The sequence below is a fragment of the Aquila chrysaetos genome, chromosome 15 (assembly GCF_900496995.4).
Source record: "Aquila chrysaetos chrysaetos chromosome 15, bAquChr1.4, whole genome shotgun sequence".
In the NCBI taxonomy this organism is placed as follows: domain Eukaryota; kingdom Metazoa; phylum Chordata; class Aves; order Accipitriformes; family Accipitridae; genus Aquila; species Aquila chrysaetos.
Genome location: NC_044018.1, coordinates 20,256,675 through 20,281,234, shown reverse-complemented (window position 1 = coordinate 20,281,234; position 24,560 = coordinate 20,256,675). Strand labels below are relative to the sequence as shown.

The window sequence follows — 24,560 nt, the reverse complement described above, 5'->3', positions numbered from 1 at the left end:
TGGACTAGCAGTCAAATCACAACTCTTCCTCCTCCCTAATTTTTAGGATGACTCGTTAGACTTTAACAAAGAGGGCAGAAAAAAGCCCTGGGAATAGCATCTTAACAGCCTACCTTCTCTGCAAGCAGTAAATACCATAAGCTTAGGGCATTTAAACTTACTATTACTGAACAGCAATTTATATTGCATTAGCACCAGTGGACCTTGACTGCTATCAGTATGAGCTATGAACACAGAAAAAGAGATGACTCCCTCTTCAACAAGATAGGTACTATGCATATGAGAAAGGACAGAGGGACAGGATCAACTCTATGGATTGTATTTATGCTTAACTGCAATCCTCTGCCCCAGCCATGCTACACTGAACGAAGGCTTTCAGCATACCACTCTTCTCCGCACTACAGTTTCAAAACACTACCCTATGCTTAGACTAAATATATCAGCAAGTGGTTTTAAAAGCATATATACAAAGCCAGGGCTTTTTCCTATCTTTGTTGTAGCAATGTATAGCAGTATATCGCTAGTATGATTATAATAAATTCTACTACAATTTTGAAATACTTTCTCAAGACTATTTAAGGTCTTGAAAATAGATCTTATTCATGGAAAGCTTTGACTTCTGTCTCTGTTAGGAGTGCAATGGGATTGCAGCTTCACTGTTTTGCAGTACTGTACCAGATAATCTGCAGATCAGCACAGCCGCATCTGACCACCTTTACTCTGAAGCAGATAAAGCTGTAGAATCTCAATGCCAGATGAGGCAAGAACACTCACATCAGAGGAAGGTCCAGAGAACATTTCTAAAGAAAAAAGGCTACTAAAGGTCACATCCAGTACAGCTGAAAGAGAAAAACCCATAAAAACGCAAATACCTCTGATGAGTTTTAATTAAAGTCAGTGGATAAAAAGTAAAATACAAAAAAATGTAATTTGAAGGCTTATAAAACTTAAAGCAAAAGAAATGTTCATTTATTTAACATTCTTGGTTTGCTTTGTGATAGTTTTAGCACTCAACCCATAGTGCCCTTCTCATTGCTCATATGTTTTTGTGCATTTTTGAGGAAAAAAAAAACAGTAAAGGACTTTAAAATTATGTTAGGGGAATTTAATTCTTATGTAGTCTCTCTATTCTCATTGTACCTCAAATGCTCAGATGCCTTTTGAAATGAAAAAGCTTTTCAAAATAAAAACAGTTTGGAAACTGAATTCATGGCCCTCTTCTTTACCCTTACTCTCTCCTGTCTTTCACACAGCCAACCGTCTGTCCTAGGAATCAATACACATATGCTTAGACCGTGATACAATTAAATTTGTTCCGAGCATTTACTTACATTTCAGCAACTTCGCTGACTTCTGAGCTTGGAAACATTTTACATTTTCTACTATATTACTGGCATAAATGTTGACTTTGCTAAGCTTATTTTTCAGCCTCAGAAGCATATTTAATCTTGTGATGAAGAGCAAGCACACCCAGGTGAACAGCATGCAAATTTTCAGGATCCCGTTTGCCTTACGGGGAGAGTGAATTTTTACTGCAGATTTAATGTGGCAACACAAATGCAGAGTTACAGCATTGATTAATAGCTGTCAAAATACAGAAACCCAAAGCAAAGGATCCATCCTTAGTTTCCTCTGTTATGCAACTATGTACGGTAACACCAAGCTAAATTCAGAGATATCAGAAATGGTGGATAAACAATATAGCAGTAATGTACATTTTTGCACGCTGAGTGCAGCAGAAAGGCAAGGAGGAAGTTAAAAAATAAAACTGTACTTGACAGTGAAATTTAAGACTTATTATGAGGTAGACTTCCTGAGATTAGTTTGCCTACTGCAACTTTTCCACCTTTTACCCCAAACTCTATATAAATTGCACCATATTCACACATACTTAAACAATGCGCAATTCACCCACTCATATATGTTATTTTCATATATGAATTATTTTTATTAGTATATTGCCAAACATTTCTAGCTAAAAACTGCATGGACATCATGTCAGGACCTTAGAACATATGCTGTAATACAACTTCAACAGATTTACTGGTATGGGATTAAGAACCACACCTTAGATGTGTTACCAAGAAAGGAATCTGAAATATTTAGACATAGCCTTGATAGGAGGATCTGAAGAGGTCTGAGTCAAAGGTAACATTGGCCTGTATGACTGTATTACTGGCCTGACAGACAAGATAGTGACTGAGAAAACAAGCAGTAAGGAGGGTCTAAGAAGGAAGCCCTTTTTTAATCATGCCCATCTTGGGCTGCTAAGGAGTACAGATATAAATCTGAGTCAGCAGCACAGAGATGTCAATTATATTTATTTGTGGACAGGACTGTAGAGGTGATGTGTAAAATGAGAGGAGAGATGGATCAAAACTAAAACTCCTTAGGATTTTGGCAGAAATCAGATCAGGACACTTCAAAGGATGTACAATAGGAAAGATTAAGGATTTAGGAGGAAAACAAGTACAGAATTGAGCCAAAGATACAAAGTATGATGAGATTTAGTACGATCAAAACTGACAGTGTGAGAGCAGGATGAAGAATTGGCTAAGAGAGAATCATTAGGTAATTTGGTGAGAGTGGTATCAGCTAACAAGAAGGTCAGAAGCCAGTTTGAAGGGGTTTATAATAGCACTGAAGATCAGATGCTTTTAACACAACAGAATGTGAATGCATTAAATAGCACAAGTGATCTTGGAGCAACAGTGGGAAGCAACAGAGAGGGAAATAGAGTCAGGATGGTTTTCTAAGGATTGAGAACATTAATAAAGACTGATACGCTCTTTAATTATAAAAGGAAAGAGCTAGAGAGACATGGTCAAGAGAAAATCAGCAGAAAATGACAACAAGTGTAAGAGAGGTCAGGAAATAGGGTAAAAAAGGGATCACTGGGGAAAAGAGACGAGTTAGAGAAGAGGAATAGATGAGAAGCATCTACATCTGCATCAAAAGATCAGTAGAACAGTAGCATATCTAGCTAGCTGTCTAAAAACAAAACAAAAAAAAAACCCACAATGAGCGTGGAACAGGGTACACAGAAAGATGGAGTCATTCAAAGCAGCATGAGGCTCCAAGCAACCTGGTCTACCTTTGAAGGCAGCTCTGCTCTGAGCAAGAGGGTGGACTAGATGACCTTCAGAGATCTGTTCCAACCTGAATTACTGTGTGATTCTGTGTAAGAAGGACAGAAGAGGGGGAGACAAGCTGGAGAGATGGAATAATCATTTCACAGTTTATCAGTTTCAGTGTGTGTGAAGAAATCATCAGGATTTTAATATAGCTTGATGTACAACATGGGCCCTTAGGAACAGATTTTCAAAGGTACTTTCACATCCGAAAGTGCAGTAAGTATCTAGTGGTATTTCCAGGAGTGCTTATATCTAAGTCTCAGCAATGGGGATGAGATTTCCTATATAAGTAGCTTAGCAGTCTGGGCCCTTCATAAAATCCCAGTCAGTACTGTACATGTCTTTAAGAATGTGAATCACCTTTGAAATCTGACCTCCAGATATCAAGATAAGTGGATCCAAACTGAAAATTAAAGGAAACTGAAGGGAAAACAAAACATAAATAACAATTTAATAGTTCTACTTCATATCAAAATTCACCCTATTCATGCCTTAATGGTTAATAATTAGTAAAAGAAGTATAAATAGGTTGGAATCCTTCTACCATAGTTGTAAGCAATATATTTCTGGAAGTCTCTCCTCTTTGAAGTATTACTGCATTTTTTTTATTAACATGAAACATTCTTATGTTAATGACCACATCAAAATTTCAGAGTCCTTTGCCTCTCTGGAAAAGAGTAAATAGGCTAACAATATGGGACCTAGGCAAATCTTCCATCAAGATTAGATTCACTTAATATTTGACATGAGAGATGTACAATGGGCCATGTGAGTAGATCAAAATCCCAGACTCTATCAGGATTTTGGAAGATTATGAGAAAGGAACTGTGACAGCGGTGCCAGGAGTGTGCTATAACAGAATGTTAGATTTCCAGGTTAGTTAACACTGTTCTTCTTCCAAGGAGAGAACAGATGCAGGAGAAGACCTGAATTTCTGAAGGCATTTTTGCTGGTAAATTATATCTTACATATCTGTGCTCCCAACCAAAATACATGTTCTGAAGTTTCAATGTCAAATGGCTAAAAGTATAAAACAGAGACCTAGATTCCTGACTATGCAGAAGAAGAGAGTAAGGATCACATCTTCAGTGTAGGATCTTTTCTGCAGCAGCATTCATACAGTTAAGAGCAGTTTTAGGGTTGCTCTAATCTTTTCCAGCTGCTCGCAGCTGTCACAGGACTATTGTTACTTGGTCATACAATAATGAGTACATTCCCTACCAAGTAATAACACCAGGTAAATGCAGGAAAAATGGTGACTGGAAGTGACTTTATGCATTCCAATGGATATCTGATTGGAATATAATCTGCTCTTTTAGTGAATTGAAAAGTCAAGTTCTTTCAAAACATTTTTAAAAAATCAAAATAAAAGCACCATTTATAATGTTTAGCAACTACAGGTGGAGTGTCAGCAAGTTTTACTGCTGAATATTCAAAAATATATATTCCTCGGAGGTATCTTGTAAAATAAAAAGACCTCTGAGTAATAATAATAATACAATGAAAACAAAGTGGCACATGATCTTAAACAAATGGCATGCATAGGAATAGTAAAATGCTCTCTTACACATTCTGTATCAAAAACATAATCAAAGCTGCTTATTTAGATAACAAAAGGCTGATTTTCTGATGGTAACATCTTCTGCCTTTAACAGCTCAAGAATCAGTGCATGACTCCAGTTGTACAAGGAACTCCTTCTCACCTAATCATGCTAAAAAAAAAAAATATTTGCCTTGCAAAGGTTTACCTAAGTAAATAGAATCATAGAATCATTTAGGTCGGAAAAGACCTTTAAGATCATTGAGACCAACCGTAAACCTAACACTGCCAAGTCCACAACTAAACCATGTCCCTAAGCACCACATCTACAGCTCTTTTAAATACCTCCAGGGATGGTGACTCAACCACTTCCCTGGGCAGCCTGTTAAGTGAAAGGAGAAAGGCAGGTACTGCATGAAAAATACTTTTAGTAGAACACAGGCCTTCTGACTGAAGATAATACCCCATTTGTATCAATGTGTATTTCATTTTACTTTCCCCGATTTTAGCTTGGTTTGTGCTCAGGTACTCATGGATCACTCAAACAGAAACAAAACAGGTAAGAATGTTACACATCATTAGGGAGTGTAAACTCAGTTAGGATGGACAAAGCCCCAAGCATCCTAAAGCTTCACTGAGAACTGCAAATAGATTTCTGTCTTTTAGTTTTCAGGAAATGAAAGGAAAGAGCTTTCTGATCTTAGGTATCTTTGGCACTGATAAATAGAGTAGTCACTGTGGGACTACTCACATAAATAAGGTTGTAGAATCAGGCCCATCATTCTTAATTTAAAAACATCGCTTTCCAGACTAGGACCAGATGAGCAGAAAATTTGGTATGCTTTTTATTAAAAATGTAAAAGTATGAACTAGAACATGTTTCTCAGGACAAAAAGGATTCTGTAAAGGAGTATTTCTGTTTGAATGCAATAAAATCTCTTTCTCTAGTAATTAGATTCTATTTCAAGGAGCCAGACAATGTCATCATTGTGCCATGTGTGAAACCCAGCAGCCACAAAATTCCCTTTTTTGCCTCTGCATTTAATACACAGGTTTGTACAAACCTAGCGGGAGGACCGCATTTACTAGCTCCATGAAAATTCGTTGCATTTCTGTGCTGATCATAATTCCTGGTTCACATCTACATTTTAAGCCATAATTTGGCAAGAAATACAGCCAGCATGAGACTAAGTCCCATTTTCCTGAACTGTATATGAAGACTGATTTTGCATGCCTGTGTCTACTTTGTTTAGAGAAAACAGTTCAGTCTTGGTTGTTATTTTTCTGAGGGCCCATTTTCTTGACCATCAGCTCATACCAGCTGGGATCTACAAAATTCCTACCTCCTGGAGAAGGAAGGGATCAAGGCTGTTTTTCTTTGTTGTCCAATGTGACCTAGCATGGGCAGGTCCTCAGCTCTACAAAATTGTTCTGAGCTACCTCTACAAAATGCTCTGAGCTATTCATCATGCCATGTTAGTCAATATTGAAGACCAGTGTGAACTGGGAACTGCACAATGTGCTCAAAGCTGAGTGAGGTGGTGGTGGCTGTTGAGGTTGTAATTGAGCTAGTCTTTACACACTTTTAGTCTTAACCCTTCATAGGAAAACCTGTAAACTTTAACAGCACATAAGCCTATGCCATTATCCTTTGTGTGAGCTAGAATTTGGCCATGCTTTTATGCAGGTCTTGCAGCAAGAAAAAAGACCTGACTTGCTTCCACAGTGGTTGAATGCTGCTGTTTGAACAATTCGTCCCCAGAAGACAGATGGGTCTTCCCGCAATAGAACTAACTTGGAAATAATTTTAGAATATCTTGGCATAGACAACTATGGAATATGTCTCTAAATACACACACCTGAGTGACGAAGCAGTGAGGACAGTAGTATCAACAGAGCTCACATCTGCCTTGGGCTACCCCAACTACGAAGACAAACAGGACAGTGTAAGCATAATGAGTACAGGCATGGTTAGTACACAGTTCGGTTCCTCTCTCTTGCAACTAGGCTGTTCTTAAGTCCACAAGTAATTCCTTCTGATTTAAGAACACGTCATTGAGATCAAAGAGCTACTTCACATAACTCAAAGACTCCTGCTGTGAAAACAGACGTATATACCTTCTTCTCTATCGAGTAGTTACATATCTTTGTGCTATATTTGACTGGTATTTCCAGTCATGTTCTCATTGGTATAAGCGCTCGCAATGCCTCACCACCTTCATGCAGCCCAAAAGTCCCTCTACACTGACTTGGGGCATATAGGTCAAAGGAGAAGGAAGCTGCTGTGCACAGAGTAATGAGCTGCAGGAAACCAGATTTGAAGTAAAAGAACAAGATAGAGGGAATTCTGGAGGAACAGGAGCAGTAGTGAAATATGAGCAGTAGTGGGTAGCTGTGAGAAGCTCAAAGGTAATACAAACAATGAAAGCATGAGTATCACTTGAGGGGAGGGGAGGATAATAAAACAATGGTCAGAACAGTGCAAACAAAGGAAGGCTTGGAAAAATTCAGTTGTCTTAGGTTTAAAACTTCCCAATCCATCAATGATAGTACTCATACGAGACATACCATCAATGACAGCACTCATGCAAGCCATAATACTACACTAGTTGAATGTAATCAATGTTTTTCTTCTTTCTATGGTATCCATGAAGTAGCTACTTTAATATATGTGAGACAGTGTTATTTCCATTTTATTGATAAGGAACTGTGTCACAGAAAGACAAGAGCAGCCAGAAGATGTGAGCAAGGCAGGGAACTGAGCACAGATCTCCCATATTTATTCTAATAAATCTAACCATCATTATTGTCTTGCTCCAAATCCAATATCCTTGCCCTCATTTAAAATATTCCCCACAGACTCCATTGTAAAGCTTAGGCTGTCCTGTCATCTTTTTCCCAAATCTTTTATTGATGATGTGCTCTTCCAAGTTCCTTGCCAGGAAAAGAATGAGGCACCAAGATGACAAAGCAAAGTGCAATGGAGTGAGAGAGCCAGAAGCAGTGGAAGAAGACAGCAGTATTGTGAGGCTTCCAAGACATTGTGCATTTTGAAAGCATGGAAATTAAATACAATTATTAATAAATGCAAACTGAGTACTTCCCAGTGCTACCTAGTTTACTTTCACAGGGAACACCACTTTCACAAGAAGATGTTAGCTCAGTCCCTCTTGGAGTTGGCTACATTTTCTAGAAATGTTTCAGAAGTGATGCAAAGCTTTATAACTTATGGAGGACAGAAATAAGTCCACCACCTTCTGATATTTCAAATTCAAGATCAAATAATGATTAGGCCATCTTCAGCTATAGAACAATAAAAAAGTATGCAGATAAAATTATCCAGCCTGCGTTAAGCAAGATATGATACTAGATAAACCAGTGACCCCTTCTGGATTCAAATCTTCCACAAGTGCACAATAAGTAAACTGAACAGTACTTGGCACTGTACAATTTCTATAGATTGTGTTGCAATATTTTTCTGCATAGGCTCTGTCCAAGTTATTACATTACATTAACAGTCTGTTGAGTGATGAAGAGATTAACCCACCCAGCTGTTACTGCGATGTGTCGAGAGGTGCATCTGTAACTCAAATAACCAGTAGGTCTCATTTCAGTGCTGAATTCTGAGGTTGCATCCGTGCAACATCCCAAAGTATGGTTTCATGTAGCAGAATCTGTCTGGATACAAGACTGATGATCAGATAAAGTGTGATCAGCAATGGAGAGAAAAAGCAGAAATGCCTAAGTAGAAGCAGACATGGTAAGTCTTTAGCAGGACTAGAAAGGTTTGCTTGGAATAGGGTCAGGTCTTGAGTAACAGTCATGGGTACATCACTTCTGTTTCCTATATTTAGACTTAAGTCCAAATTTTGAGCAAAGAAAATGAAACTCACGCAACGTTGTCCTAGAGTGAACAGAGGCTCTGCTCTCAGATTTACAATTAAATTTACATGAAGAGAGTTCTGATCAGTTCCCTACTGTCCAACGGAAAAATGAAGCAGCAGAGAGGAAAGACAGAGGAAGAGCCAACATTTAACGGTAGTATTTGGAACAGGTGTGCAAAGAGACAAGTGATGGATGGTTGGAGGCACAGAAACTGGAAAAAGAGCTTGATGATGGAGTTCTGGATGGAGAGCCAGTGGGAATGAGAAGGGCGTACAGAAGTCTGGGAATCCAGCCCTGGAGGAATGAGGGATGAAGATGTACAGACACTGACTGTAGAAAGGCACTGAAGACAAGCAGGTAAAGAACAAGTACTTGGGCTATGCTCAGGGTAAAAAAAAAGAACAACATGGGACAAGAAGCCAGTGGGGCAGTGAGAACTAGACCTGTTCTGCTAAGGACATAGGATTGGGTTATACTCAGAGTTACAACAGACAGAGAGAAAAGGGGTAGAAAACATCCATTGAGAATTGAGCAGAGAATCAACGATGACTAAAAAACCCTTTTGGGACTTCTGGGAACCAAATTTCAGTTTCTCACGACTCCTGTGCCACCGGTAAATATCTGTGGAGTCTCATCGTAATGAAAAAAGTATCTTGTATCTTATTCCTCCAGCAGTAGTTTTCACAGAGTATTAATCCATGCATCTCCTTTAATAGAAGAATGGTACAACACGGTGTGGCGGATTTTAAGGTTCCAAGCATCTCATAATTCAGATGGGGGTCAAGATATTCTTATGGGTTCCTATTTTTAAAATGGTAAGTGTGTACTCTTTATCTTTCCCTCTGTCTCTCTGTCTCTATCCCTTTCTCTTTCTCACACAGACACATTTTTAAAATAACTTTTTTAACATGACCAAATCAAGGACAAAGATGTCAGAAGTGCCAGGTTGCCTATATAACCTAATTTTTCCCCGTCTTGTGAATGGGCATCATGATGGAAACTAATGGCATGATTCATGTACCATTTTTCCCAGAATACACCTGCCTCATACAGTGCACAAGATGGCCTTGCTGTAAGGATGAATCAGAACGGTGTACTGAAGAAGGTTCATTTGGTGAAGAATTTCGAAGAAATGTGCTAAAAAATGGGACAGCATTGCAAGATGAGAAAGAATGGTTAAGGTAATTGGATGTTGGCCTAGAAAGTAGGATTCTATCTTTACTTGCCATAAGTTCCCATTGTAGTAATTCAAACCAGGTTTTTTACAGGTAGTCACTAAAAGTATATTCTTCATTTTCTGTGTGACACACTGAGATGAGGCATTTGAATTTGCAGAAGTGATGAATGCTCAGAGACAGCTGGAAACAGGAAGACCTGAGTTGGAAAAGTTCTATGTAACAGTAAGGAGTCGAGGCTTTCGGACCTAAGCACCTCAGGCTGATCTTGTAGATTAGTGGCACCTTTTGAACACAGTTTCTCTGGGCCATGGTTCCCCAGCCATAAAATGGAAATCACATTGTCTTCTGATCTCAGAGGCCTGCAGTAAAGCTAATTTAATATTTGTTCATCACTTAGACACTATACTGATGATCACTAGGAAAATCCCAAAAGGAAATTAATAATAATTAATAATTCTGTCTTCAGAGCAGGGCTTAAATACTCTGTAGTAAACAAGGTATGGGGCCACACACTGAACAATGTCAAGAAAACAGAATATTGAACAGCTGCTCATTAAGTGACTATCATATATTCTGTAAACTGAATGAGGAAAAGGTCTTGTAAGAAAAATAGTATGTGATCATGTAATTAAAGAAGTCTTCATAATGCATATGCATTGGGGAGATCAAATTAACTTGCCCTAACAAAGTTAATTCTGGCATGTATTAGCTGTTGAGTATTTGGACCATTTAATGTAGATCAACATATAATATGAAATAACTGAAGATCCTGCTGAGATGTGATTAAAAGACATATATTAACCATCTTATTTCATTCATCTAGTTCAGAACAGAATTTACTTTTGACTATTGGAAATGCAATATTGGAATGAGTTTTAACAACAGGAATATTGGAATGACTATTTCATTACCAATTATTCCTATTTTCTACAAAAAGTTTGGATCCAGATTTTAGCAAAAATTTTCCTTTAGCATCATAAACAGCAAAAGAGGCAGGTTGAAGTATAGGGACTATCCTCTATGTAATATGTTACAGCACAGTAGTTCCTGCTGCCTACCACTGTCACTCGAATTAATTAAACTACATGAGTTCAACAAGAAATTTATGACTGATTCTCACAGGTAAAGAATATATTCAGCTTCCATTAACTTCAATGTGTTTCTCAGGACCCCAGAAAGTCAGACTGCTAATAAATGTATGAAAAGGAGGTGAAGAAGGGTCAGCTTCAGTGAATACCCATCATCACAGAGCGAGAGAGTTCCCCTGAAGGGTTCTGTATAGGACACAGGAAACCACTCCAAGTGAGACATTTGTCCCTTTCTACAAATTCTCCAAGCCTTCTCACCAAAGGGTATTCCACTGGGTCCTCATTATTGTGCTTGTTACTGGGCTCACAATTTAAACAGACTGTCTGCAGCTTTGAAAGCCTGTAAATAAGAACAGGAAAAAAAACACTGTCCCATTATACAAGCCAGTATTTTGCCATTGTTGTCTGAAAGTAAATGCAGACCCCTTCTGGGGGCCACTCCCTTATTATACAACTTTCTTGTTTACATTAAGCATAAGTTATATGTGGTAATATTCCCTGAAAAGAATCGGTTAATTAATCTCTATAAAAGATTTTAAGAAAATCATGTAGACTCCATCTGACCCTGAAGGGTTTTCTCATAAGAATTAACCATTGACTTTTTGCAACTCATCACCTACTCTTTAAGAAAGCACAGCTTCTTTCAACTTAGTAAAATGGATTTAAATATTAGGATATTTGTAAATATTCATAGAGGTAAAAGGAAATGCCCAAATGCAAGCTCACATTTAACAGATTTCGTTAAATACTTCAACAAATTCTTTACTTAACCCATTTCAATTTTCAGACAGGTTGCACACATAATTTCCATGGCAACTTCTGTGCATACCCTTAGATGTCCACCTTTACCTAACACCTTCTAAGATCTGAACTTTAATTCAAATATTTTTGAAGTTCAGTATTCTATAGAACCTTGAAGTCCTCTCTAACAAAAGAAACTATTAATAAAATATTTTTAAAAGTACAGAAGAGGAGAGATTGGTTGCATTACTTTGCTGAATATACAGCTTACACCACTCCAGACAATTCAGGGATTGCAAAAGGGTCATATTACAAGAAGATTAAATTTAGACATGTACATGCTAGCACTGTCAGAACTTCCAATGTACTCAGTGGATATCCAGTCAGTAAAGTCAGTGCAGCCTAGAAAGAGATTCAGCATGCCAGTCACCTACTGTCCCAACTCCATTGGCTAAGAAGGGAGCAAGATATCTGCATGTAGACACCTGTATTTTGGCATCTTAACCTTGAAGATAATACCACACCAGATTTTGAAACCAAGCCATCACTTTTAGGTTTTGTTACACAGACTACTGGGAAAAAGATGCTGAGACATATAGCTAAGAGGACCCTAAGAGATGTGGAGACAAAACGTACATATTTTTATCAGCCCTGTTCAAATACAGGCAAGACTAAGCCAAACCAAACCTTCACCTCCTCTTTTGCATATGGATGAGAGTTCTTGTTTGTGAAAACCACGGGCTCCTTGTGTACACAGGGGTAGATAGATCTGTGTATCTGATTAATTAAGTGGCTTCCATTTGAAATATTCTGTCATTTAAGGATGACTGTCTCTTATATCAGCATATTGAATCAGAGATTGTATCTTGTTCTATGAGTTCATTCTTTGGTTTCATTTGCACTCACATATATAACCCATCACATTTGTAATACATGCCTACACATTTAAGGTAAAATCTCAGTTTTAAATGATGCTTGCTTTTCTTTAGTGTGCACTGCCTGGCTTACCATGGCTCAAAGGAATTATGTGCCTTGCTGATGAAGAGGCAGACTACATACAAGATTTTGCTTTTCTAATCTCTTATATAAAGAACACTGTCGTTTTGCACAGAGCCAGCTCAGTGGGTACTTCAGAACATGCACAGTATACACACGTTCATAAACTTTGGAAGGTTAAGTTGCTGTCTCTCCTGCATTATTTTCCTGGTTAAACCACAACAATCATTTACTATACGCTACCTCTAAACTTTGGATTCCTTGGCTTTGCATTCATAATCAAATTTTAAGATAATGTGCTTGTTACCATGGAAATATTTTTTCACCCTGAAAATTTTATCACATGGGCATTTCTTTGGGTGTCTACAAACTACAGCAATCATCATTCCTCTGTCATAATTACTATCCCTTATTTCTTAGCAACTTTTAGATATCTTACACAACATACATTCAGCAGCAGATTTGCAAAGGGCTACAGTGGCAGAAGGATTCCGAATTTAAACACAATATTTAAAATGCAAATAAAATTTCACACCTGCTTTTTTAAGTCCTTTTCACCCGTGCCTTTATATTTCAATTTCAGCCATACATTTTATTGCATTGATTTTATTTTAAATACTAAACACACAGTACTGACTATTTCAGTATTTCTGACAATTTCACAGTGCACTTTGCAAGTTCAAGTTCACTTGCAACAGTCCTGGTATTGCTGTCTTTAAAGTTAAATGCAGTTGCTTAACACAGCCATTTGGATCTTACTTTAGCAATTTTTTTTCAGGCTGACAAACATGTTCTATACCTATAAATCTACTTTTACCTTTAATAGTAGAATAAACTGATTTTACAACACTTGCACTTACAAAGCAATTTTTATTGCTGTTTACACATTTGAAACGACTATAAATGAAGACAGCTAAATACCGTAACTCTGAAAGACAGGGAAAATGAGGTAAAGATATTTAGTCAACATTTGCATGTGATTCAACTTAATTTCATGTTTGCATCTGTGGAATCCATCGTAGTTCTGCTCCCAGTTACTTTTGAAAAACATGCCATCTATTTAAGTGGCAAAATACAGATTTTGGCCAAAAGACATCACTACCTTAACAAAGCTAATCTGTTGCAGAGCAGAAATTAGAACACTGGTCTTCTAACTTTAAGCTTCTTGCTTAATCTCAGACAGTTCTACAGACTGTATTTCTGAAGCCTGAGGGGGTTTTGCATTTATTTACTGAAGTACGTTTGAGATTATTTTTGGCATCTTTACACTGGGTCATGAAACAGCATGTTTTGGCACCTGCTAGCCTCACTAGCAATCTGCTTACTCCAGGCTGTCATCCTTGTGCTACTCCTGGGTATGTATCTGACAAAAGTCTTGCAGGTTTGCTGGGATCTGGAGTTTTGCAAACCATGGGAGAAGAGCGGCATGTGAAAAAGCTGCATTGGTGTTCAAGTGTTTTAGACATGTCTTTATTTGTTGATTTTGTATTTTAAATATCTAATAAATAATGTTGTTCGTTCCTGTACGTTTCATTTTACTGCTTATGGTCGATACTTAAAGCAAACACAACCAAAATAAAGCAGAGATCCTTTCTGCAAAACTCATTTGTTAGCACTTGAAAATATTCATCATGGGGACTTTCAGGCATATTGCACTAACCACCTCATCTACTGGGGAGCTGAACCAATCAAAACCATGGTGAGATCCTGTACATACAGATTATTAGCCGAGACTAGTAAAAAAATTATGCCATTGTGGAACCGGTGTAATAACTGATGGTATATGTATACAAATTACTTATTCACACAATAAAGTCTTCTCAGTTTTCACATCTTAAAATACTAAGTAGGAGAAGGCAGGGGTGTAATCTTTTTTTAAGAATTATCACCTCATGACTATGACTATGAACATGCACCCCAGCGTGGTGAAACCAGGAGCTCTGAAGGAAAAGGTGCTTCCTGAAGAGTAGGAATTTTCCTCTGACTTTGAGCTCTTAGTTCCTATAGACATAACAATCATTTCACTTAACTTTAGGTATCTGCAATATAGGCATCAACATCTAAGCTGATCCCTAGGTTTTCTTTATTCTCACTGGTAAGGAATATGCTATTCTACAGTCTGATTCATCTGACATATTTAGATGTCTACCTTCCAAAGAGATGAATCATGCCCTGAAAGCGTCTATTCCTCTCCATTGACTATAAAGGCAGCCTAGCCAAAGACAATTTAGATATAAAAGTCATCTACATTAGGACAGATAAATTTCACCCCAGAAGCCATGAAAAGGAGCACAACAAGAGTGAATGCTATTTTCAGCAATATTCAACTTCTGTATGATTTTGAAATAGAAATCCATCCACAAGGTCATCTGGGGACAATACTACTGAGAGCTGCTGAGCAGCAATGCCCTGCTCTGTCCCAAACCACAGTGGAGCAGCTCCCTCTTGAAATGCGCAAGGTGACCGCGAAATGGTAGTGTCTACTCCCTCTGCACCTTCCCAAAAATGTGTTTGGAAGAAGAGAGGAAACTTTTAAAGAGTACTTTTCTTTCTTTAAATTTTGTTTGCAATAACATTAATAAGGACATACTACAGAGTCATAAACTGTATTTGTATTTGTATACAGAAAGGACTGCTGAGCTTATAAGAATCTGCACATGCTTTGTCCTCCCGCCATGCTTTTAAAAACATTTTTTAAAACAGTTTCTCATTATAGCTTTGATTGACTAGAAAACATGTACCTTCTGTTGACTTTAGCTACTTATTGGATAAGATTCTTTACAGTTTTTATCAAGCATATTCCTTTCCTTGGCATTCTTCAGTGCACCAAAGATGAATCTATTGCTGTAGCAATGTACTTCTACACCTCTTTTCTCTCAGTGTAAGAAAGTCTTTTTCTATATGTAGGCTTGTTAATAAAAGCTTTATTTCTACTGTATAAAAAGCATAGTTCTGACCTAACTCAACCCTGATCCAAACCCTAGTTGATCAATGAAGTCTTTCTCTTAACTCCACTTGGCTTTCAAATTAGTCTTCTGTGTCTTCCTTCGCTTCAGAAGAAATACTTCAGTTAGATATAGCAGCTAAGCAATACATAGTAATTCATCTGAAGTGGAAAAAAGTAAAATGTGCATCTGTGCTAAATTTTTTTTTTTGCCTACCAAAATTTACAGCCCAATATTTGTGAAGACAAAAGAATCATTTAAGATCGCATAACAAAGCTACAAACTGGAAAACCGGTCAAAATAAAGCTACATGATAACCCTTCTTCATAAAATGCTACAGTAGTAGAAAAGGAGGGATTCAGCCTTAAGAAGCTGTAATGATCTAGCAAAATTATTTTTTACCTCTTCTAATCCAAATACTCCAACACTTGCTAAGTTTTTGCTACAAGAATTATCACGTCTATCATCATCAGCTTTCTCTTAAAAAACGTTCTTACTTATGTTGTGTATTCCCCTTCATATGGGACTGGGATTTATACATGTAGCTGCCAGTACAGTGAAGAGAGACCATGCCCTTTGATAGTGGGTTTAATTTGATTTTAGATCCCAAACAATTTTAAGGATGATTTAGGGATTAGGTATTCTGGCAGGATGAGCTATATATCCAATAAAACACAGAAATCTTTTTTTTTCCTAATTCTTATTGGTGATATGACCCTGCCCTGGCATTTTTAGCTTTAACATAACTGTTCTTTTTAGTGTGCTAACATCAGCAGCAGCCTGTGATCAATCACAGTTGGCTGGCCCATGCAATATAAACAACATGCCTGTTCACAGGAGCAGAGATGCTGCCTAGAAACTGCAATTTAAAGAGCCTACCGCCTCATTTTTGAAACCACTTAAGCCTGGAGAGAGACAAAGAGAAAGCAGCACAATTTTATGTGATGATTTCTACTACTTAAATTTACAGTGGCAATTTATAAACTGTAAATTTAGCAACATGTGACATTTTGATTGATGAACCTTGCTTTTTTAGAAGGTCATATTAGGAAGACTTACACTGTCAAGAGCTAACATGAACTCGTCATCACGACAGTCTATTTGTAATACTCCGAACTAACATAAGGCATTATTTTGCTTTCTGCATCCCTGCCATTCCATCAATATCCTTACATAAGAACAGTATGATAGAGAAGTCTAGAGAATTCATTTCAGCTAATGAGGGAAGCTAAGATTTCTGACTACTCAATTATTTAAATGGGGTAACTAAGATACCGGAAACATGGAAGGACACCTGATTCTGCTTCAAAAGCAGAGAAAATACAGTCACAATCCCTGATCCTTAGGTCTTGCTGAATTTTGCTCAATACTTAGCTAAGTGTCTTGCAGGAAGTTTGTGGCATAGACAAAACCTGAACTCATCTTTCCCAACTCTAAGCTAATTGTCTAATTAATGGACCAGACTTTTCTCATTCCCTGAGGCACTGTAGAACAAGCAGGAAGAATATAAAGCTGGCTAAGAAGAATGTTGCATACCAGGGATTCTATGCTGCCTAATTAGGGTTGCTTTACTATGTCTTTTCACCACCATAGCAGGGCAAACCGAATAAAGCAGCAGGGATAAAGTGCCTTAAAATCCCTAATCTATAATATTGTCCTCTATGGGTCTGCATCCTGTAAGAGACCAGAGCATCCCCTGAAGATGTCAAACAACTATATTAAAAAATGTTTAAGATGCTGTACCTTTCATTGGGTCCATAATATATTACAAGATGGAGCTTAATATAAGGCCCAGAATGATGTTTCTATCTGTCATCAGCTGAAGTGAGCAATCCTCACAAAGACCATTCACACAAAGAAGGGACCGTACATGAGGTTTTCAAGGTTTAGTTCCTGTTTCAAACTGATTTACTTATCTATAGTATGTACAGCTTTTTGTATGTTAGCCATGCCAGGTATCTGGAATGTAAAGATAGTAATTAACAAAATGTGTGTATCTGATATTCCTCTGCAGATATAAGATCAAGTTTTAGATAGACTTTATGCAGGCAAAAGAAAATAACAAAAATCACACGAGTAGGATTTAGCCTGCAAGGTTATGCCCTTGCAGAACTGCAAGAGTCAGTAAGACTATGAGAAGTTCTATTTGTAAAATATCAAATGTAAAGAAGGTAAATTTTTCAATTCAGACTCTGGGGCTGTTGGTAACTACTTATGAGTTATCTCTCTCTGTGTTGGGGCAGGAACGATTTTATTTTTTTTCCCCCTAGGCACATGGTTCCTTAATTGTCTTGTTCTGAGGAAGACTACAACAGAAAGATCCTCTCGTGAATCCATTTAATTTTCTCATGTATATTCCCTCACTTCTCAAACTTTAGAAGTATTTTATTTAGCAGCCCACCAGAACAGACTACACAGATTTCTCAGGATCCTAAAGCACAGCGCAAGAAGTTCTATGACCTCAACCTTTACAGCTGAGAATCCATTTAATCATGCCTTGCATATTCTCATCCCACCTTTACAGATTATTTTACTGCTTTCTTCTTCTTATACTTGCATTTCAAATTACTATTGCTTTCCACTGCGATATGCTGTGTCTCATCAACTCATTACAGTAAATTGGCAAAAAATAAATCAAAGGTAAGTTTTCTCCTACCTTTAATCTACATTTTCCCTACAATAACTTAATTACTATGTAATATAATTAATTGATACATGCTTCATCTTATTTTAGCATAGAATTCCTGAGTCTAACTACATTTATAACTGCTGTCCATCATCATCATCAAAGGAACCAAGTCAGTAGACCGATATATTGTATATGTGTCTCTTTCTTAAAAATTATTCAGCTTTCAACTGAACTTTTTCCTGAGTTTCCTTTGAGGAGTGGGACCTATGGCTATTAGCAGAGTTTATTCCCCTAATAAGTATTCTGATGTTCCTTCTGGGAAAACATAGGGAATACACAGGAAAATAATAGCACAGTTGTGTCCTGCTATATTAGTTAATAAAGGTCTGTAAAAAATGGATACTCAACAGCTGCTTGGCATGGAATCTGATACTAGCCTTTTGAACTTCTGGCCAATGCATAGGTTCTCCAAATAAGAATTCAGTAAAAGAAATAGGATGCAAAAAAAAATCTCTGTGATGAACACCAAGGGAACACCATGTATTTTCTCTATATCCCACATACATGGAATGCAAACATATCCAGCATTTTGCACAAGTTTGCAAGCAATGCTTAAGAAAAATGCATTCTTCAAAACTGAAATGGGTTTTATCACTACCAGCCTCTGAATTCAGTTCATCCACATTTTGTACACTTACACACTCGGTTTATATGCTCATTTGTTTTTCTTGCCAGCATGTGATAACTACAGTGATTGCCTGGAGGTAGGATGACACTAGGGGAAGCCATACTTTATGGGTAAATATATATAGAAAGAAACAAATAGCAAGTTTTCCAACCTATCCAACCTGCACAGCTGACTCTACTGTTACAGTTTAATGAAATAAAATTTCCTACTTATTTACGATTAACTAGTACTACCTTTCTCATTTCACAGTAAAAAGAATTCCAGTGCATTCCGGTCCAAAAGAATTCAGGCACTCATTCCTGCTCCATGTAACTTCAGCAGCAAGAATAATAAATGCATCATCTAATTTAACTGCAAATGACTCTTTTAGCATGAATTGTCTGTTTGAAGATAATGCACAACAGAACTCTTAGCTGCATCCCAGAAGTCTTGCAGCACCAGGCAGATAAGATCACAGTGGTTACCAGGAGTAGCAAATGGGAAAAGCACTACAGGAAATGAACTCTTGTCAATAATCTCAAGAGAGTGCTATATTTAGGTCAATTGTACCTGAAATCGTTTGGTGGGGTAATTGCTCTTTGGTCCAGACTCTGCTCTCTGAGCCTGTCAGAGTGCTTGTAGGTCCACTGGATTGGATTCACCAATTTTCTTCCAGATTCATTTTCTAAAAGAAAAAAAAAAAAAAAAAGAAAAAAAACCCAACTTTACTAAAGGATAGCAAGCTTGCCAGGAACAGAGAAAATCACTCATGTTATTTTAGCTTTTAAAAATAGGTTTTTGATAAATGCATTTAATACAAAAAATGTGTTCCAATATCCAACTGATTTCCTCAGTTTTCTAGAACAGAAATTTATTCCATTTTTCAGACTTTTTATTTGGCTCTGCAAAGACTTTCCATATCTGTTAAATATCTAAGGTGATTTAGAGCAATCTTTTGCTTTTGCTGATCAGTTAATAATTAGTGCAAAATTAGAATTGTTCTTAAATCCTATGACACGTCCCAGTGCAGTATTATTCAGGCTTTAATTCGGGTTGAGTCCTTGTCTGCTTATTGTTTAATAATTTAAGATGTTTTATGCATGTATTCAGAGGAATGTGATAAATTCAGTTTTAGGAATCCAATCTAATGAGCCACATATTGACCCTTTACAGCAGTTAGCTGGATTCACACAGGTATCAGAAAACAGCACCTAGTCCTTCTGTCTTATGATTTCTTAGAAGAAATATAATATTCCGCTTTGATAGCACGAAGTCTCCAGCAGTACTATTCCTTCTTCACATTAAAGAGTCAGTATTAATAAGATGAATTTTAAAGTAAGGAAAAGCCTCCTCTAGCAGCTACTCAGCATGTGTTTACCTTCTACACAGACAGATACAGCATCATATTTGTAGTCATTACTCAGTGCTTGTGATTAGTGTCTACCGTAATTAAAGAAAATGTCATGATGTGACTACACTCCTGAAGAATAGAAATGTACTTTTTATTTAAAATAAAATTACAAAGGGAATAGGATACTCTGCTGAAAGCTGCAGTAGGTGCATCAGTTATTTTAGCTATTGTTTCTTGTGTAGAACTTCAAATTCAAAGATACTCATTAAACTGAGTAGATGGCAATAACAGACGAAGTGTTAATGGGGCAGCAGTGGAGTGTGTCAGGAAAATGAAGAGACCCTGAGGGGCTCACCATGCTGTTTATGCTCAGCTAAATTCAGCAGCATTACCATAAATCCTCTAAAAGATACTGTACTCCATTTCTTATATGACACTTTTCAGGCAAGGAAATATTCTACAAGATTAGAAAATGGGAACAAAAATAAGGTTAAAAACTATTTTCTATTAAACAAACCGTTTGCATTTAAATACACTAAGCAATATTCTATTATTACTTTCTTGCATTTTTATAAAAACAAAGAGAGGGTCTTTTCATCTTCAAAATAATGTGTGAATCTAAATGAAAATTTCTGAAATTGTACACAGGAACAGAGCCTTTTAACAAATGAATCATCATTTCTTTCATAAAATTCTTTTATAAGTCAAGGATCAGGTTTCAATATCAAGTTCCTCCATACATAGTTCAACTGGCTAAAACACAATTACATACAAGCCCAATAACTTTTCACAAGGGTCCAAAATGTTCGATTTCTTGTTTGTTTTTTTTAATTCTAAGGTGGCATTCTAAGGGAGCAAATTAATCTCAGGAAATATACATAAACCATTAATTCCAATAATCTACTGCTTAAAAAGAACTATCTTATATACAGTTCTGCATGCATCTTTATGGTGACCTTAGTGTGCCTCTTCTCTTTGATCTTAGGAAAAAACTATTCCTACGTAAGGATAGACGGATTTATTGTCAAGGAGAAAATGGCCGTAACGCATTGTGAAACTTCAATTATAAACTTAGCTGCAGGTAAGAAGTTAATTGTTTAGACAGTAAAGGTACCAACAAGACTGTGGAATGCTTATTATAGGCTATTTTTTTCTATTTTTGTTTAAACGGTACATGGCTATTCATCGTTTCAAAGTTGGGGGTAGCGTTGCAGAACGCACCCCGTGCCTGCGGCGCCTGGGCTTCAGCACCAAGGCTAAGCGGCCGCCGGCGGCAGCCTGGGCAGGGCGTGCTCAGCCACGCTCCGCAGTAACATCCGCTCTGCCCAATAACCCTGAACCTCCGTTTTCCAAAATGAAAAGACTTTATTTCGGAGGTGGTGCTCCGTATAGCCTAATTTGATGCTGAATTTAAAATATGTTTAAAAATTAAAATAATGGGGTTTTTCCTTTTTTCTCCCAATGACATCGTGTTGAGGTCTACTTCAGACTTTTGATTACTTGAAACAATGAGAATTAACAGATCTGAAAATGAATCAGTTGTTAAAATACGTGAAGACAGAGCTAAGGGGCTGACAATGCCGGCTGCCGCTACGTGCTCCCGACCCTCCATTTCAAATCCGAAAATCTGATTACCAACAGCACTCTTGTGTTTATCGGGAATACTGTTATGCATATACAAATCAAGTCTCCGCACGTGCGGTACCTATTCAGAGACCTGCCCCAATTTCAGCTTGGCAAATGCACATACAGACATAGGCAACTTGCTTGCCCCTGAGAATTCTGGAAAAACAAAGTCCCCACAGTTTTCCATTAAAACTCTGCTAATGATAAAAATGCTTTCTTTCAGGAACCCAAACAAAAAAATTCAATTACCCTTGCAGAAGTAGAAATATAGGGTACTTCTGGGAGGCTAATGTAGAGACTCTCCTTACCGCTTAGCACCTCAGAAAAGCATATTTAAAAGAAAGATTAAATTACATGGCCTCTGAGATGCCCTAAGCAACGCACTTAGTATGAGAATGGCAAAAAAACCTGGAACAGATACTTTATCCTCATGAGCCGTAGATATTTTAGTAGCAGCCAAGAAAATTCCCACAAAAAGGTTAAATTCTGACTGATACTGAGAACCAGCAATTCCCACAGGGGTCATAAAGAGCTCCCAGTTCTTATTATCCCTGAAGGTACAGAAGAAAAACTGAACCAGTAAAATAAAATCACAAGGAAATGTCCAGCTCCACCTCACTCTCATGTAAACACCGCCTGCCTTTAAGAGGTTGCGTACTTCCTCTAGTCTGTGTATTTCAACAGTAGTGGTCACTTGAGCTGTTTTTTGCAGTAATTTAATTTGCTCTACTGGTTTTTTTCGGGGAAAGACGGAACAATTACAACTATTTCCAATAGTTGGGATAGTTTTTAAAAAAATGTATTAAAGAATTGATTTCATATTAATATTTACGAGATATTTGTGATTATGGCCAGATTTTAGCAGATGACAGTTTACATAAATTTACAGACACTAAAGTCATGCTTCTGATTATTCAGAATAATGTATAAATAAAAATACAGTGGGCTTACTCCTGCTTCTGCTGACATTAGACAGACTTCTGTCACACTTTTCAATGGAAAAAATATCATAAACACAACTTCTAGAAACAAACATTAAGTCAAAGGTCAAGAAATATAAAGACAAAAAATTAAGTTAAAAAACATTAGCTGAGTAACAAATAAAATATTTTTCAATCAGAATATAAAATTCTGAATCCAACTGTGAAAACGAAGAACTTAATACAAGGTAAAAAAATCTTTTCCCCATCATTACATATTTGGTGTACTACCTTCTTCCACATTTAAAACTACAAAGAACTGTAATCATTTGTGGGCCTTTACATGAACTTTTAGTTATATATAGATAGTCTTAGTGCCAATTCTGCTTTGAGATAAATGTTTCCTAGACTTATAAAACACTATTATCTATAAATAAAAAAGAATGATTAAGAAAAAGTGCTCTGAAGTATAAAAATATAGCAAAGTGAATGCCCTCCATCAGAGGAAGAAGATACCCAAAGTTGACATTTAGTGCTCTTGGAAAATTTAAGAATATCGGCACTGAAAGCAGCCAGTCCATGAGCATCCTTGTTAATACTGGATGCCGTGTTTTCTGATGTCAAGTGTAGCTTAGCAAGGATTAATGGTTCAAAGAATCAGTTGCTGCCAAACAAGGATTTAAAACTAATGAGGAAAACACACAATTGGCACTGAGGGGAGTTTTTGGAAAGACTGCATGCATTCCTCAAACAGTGGATAAACAGTTATCTCCTGAATGTGAGGCACACTGGAGAAAGTGGAAAACAGTGCACTAATACCTGAGTGAAAAACCTGTGGACTTTCCTGATTGCAGAAGGCAATGAGGATGGTGAAAACACAAGGGAAGTCTTTGCAGCGTTACTTGTGGCTCTTCCAAAGTGAGCAATGTGTCCAGTGCCAGGACAATATGGAATCTGATAATTGTCTTAAGGAGGAGGATGGCACTCCAACAGGATTGGATGAGTAAGAATGTTGTCCTTTATGCTGTATCTTAAAACCCTACTACAAAGCAAATTATGTTAGGAGAAAGGCTGTTACATTAAAAGCTGTTGATTTGGAGGCATTTCAAAAGTCAACAAATAGCTTTTTGTGTTCAGATTCACCTCCTCAATACAGTGTTACCCAGAGAGCCAGAGCAGAAGAAAATCAGGCAGGTAATCAAAGCAACTTGCCAATGATTAAACAAAGTGTAGGGCAGAGAACTGATTTGCCTTTCTGGATCTTTCCTGCTGTTTTCTGAAGCAAACCAGAGGTAGTGATGGCATCTTAAGAAATACAGTTAATTAGACAAATGGAAGTGTAGAATAAATAGCATTAAACTACAGATTATAGACCTATACACTGCAGACAATGAACTATATACAGCAAGAGTTATTAGCAGATTTAGTTTTACCCTCCTACACTGACAACTATTGGAGAAGAATTTTATTGTAAGTGAATGTGGTGAAGTGTCATGTGTTACTGATGTGCCTACAGTGCCAGATTTTGGGCAGAGCTGTTTACACAGTCTACTGTGCACCAGAGTCAGAACTACCCAATGACTACAGGTGAAAGTGCCGAGCACCTACTGACTCCTCTGTGGGCTAAGGCCCAGTTTTGCCATCTGTTGTCATAAGGGTTTTTTTTTTCCTTTAATCCTTAACTGAAGTTATTTAACAGCAAGACCATCTTTTGAATAAAATGAAAGTAAAAGTGCAATACCCAGCATACTATTAGCATAAAGAAGCATAGAAGTAGCCTTCTCAGTACAACAAAAAATAAGCAATAGAGCCTGGTCCAGGAAACACACTATATTCACACATTGGATCCATTTCCTGTGT

The 24,560-nt window shown here is 37.3% G+C and overlaps 1 protein-coding gene across 18 annotated transcripts in view; it reads right to left on the bottom strand.

The window, feature by feature from the left end:
• The window catches only part of MYT1L (myelin transcription factor 1 like), a 312,013-nt gene that overhangs the window by 207,557 nt on the left and 79,896 nt on the right, over positions 1-24,560 (bottom strand). For 17 of the 18 annotated variants that reach the window (XM_030037591.2, XM_030037592.2, XM_030037606.2 and 14 more), the window contains exon 2: positions 19,374-19,488. The exons of the other annotated variant lie outside the window; for it this stretch is intronic. The gene's annotated coding sequence lies outside the window, so the exon portion shown is untranslated. The remainder of the gene's footprint in view (positions 1-19,373; positions 19,489-24,560) is intronic. 18 annotated transcript variants of the gene reach the window in all.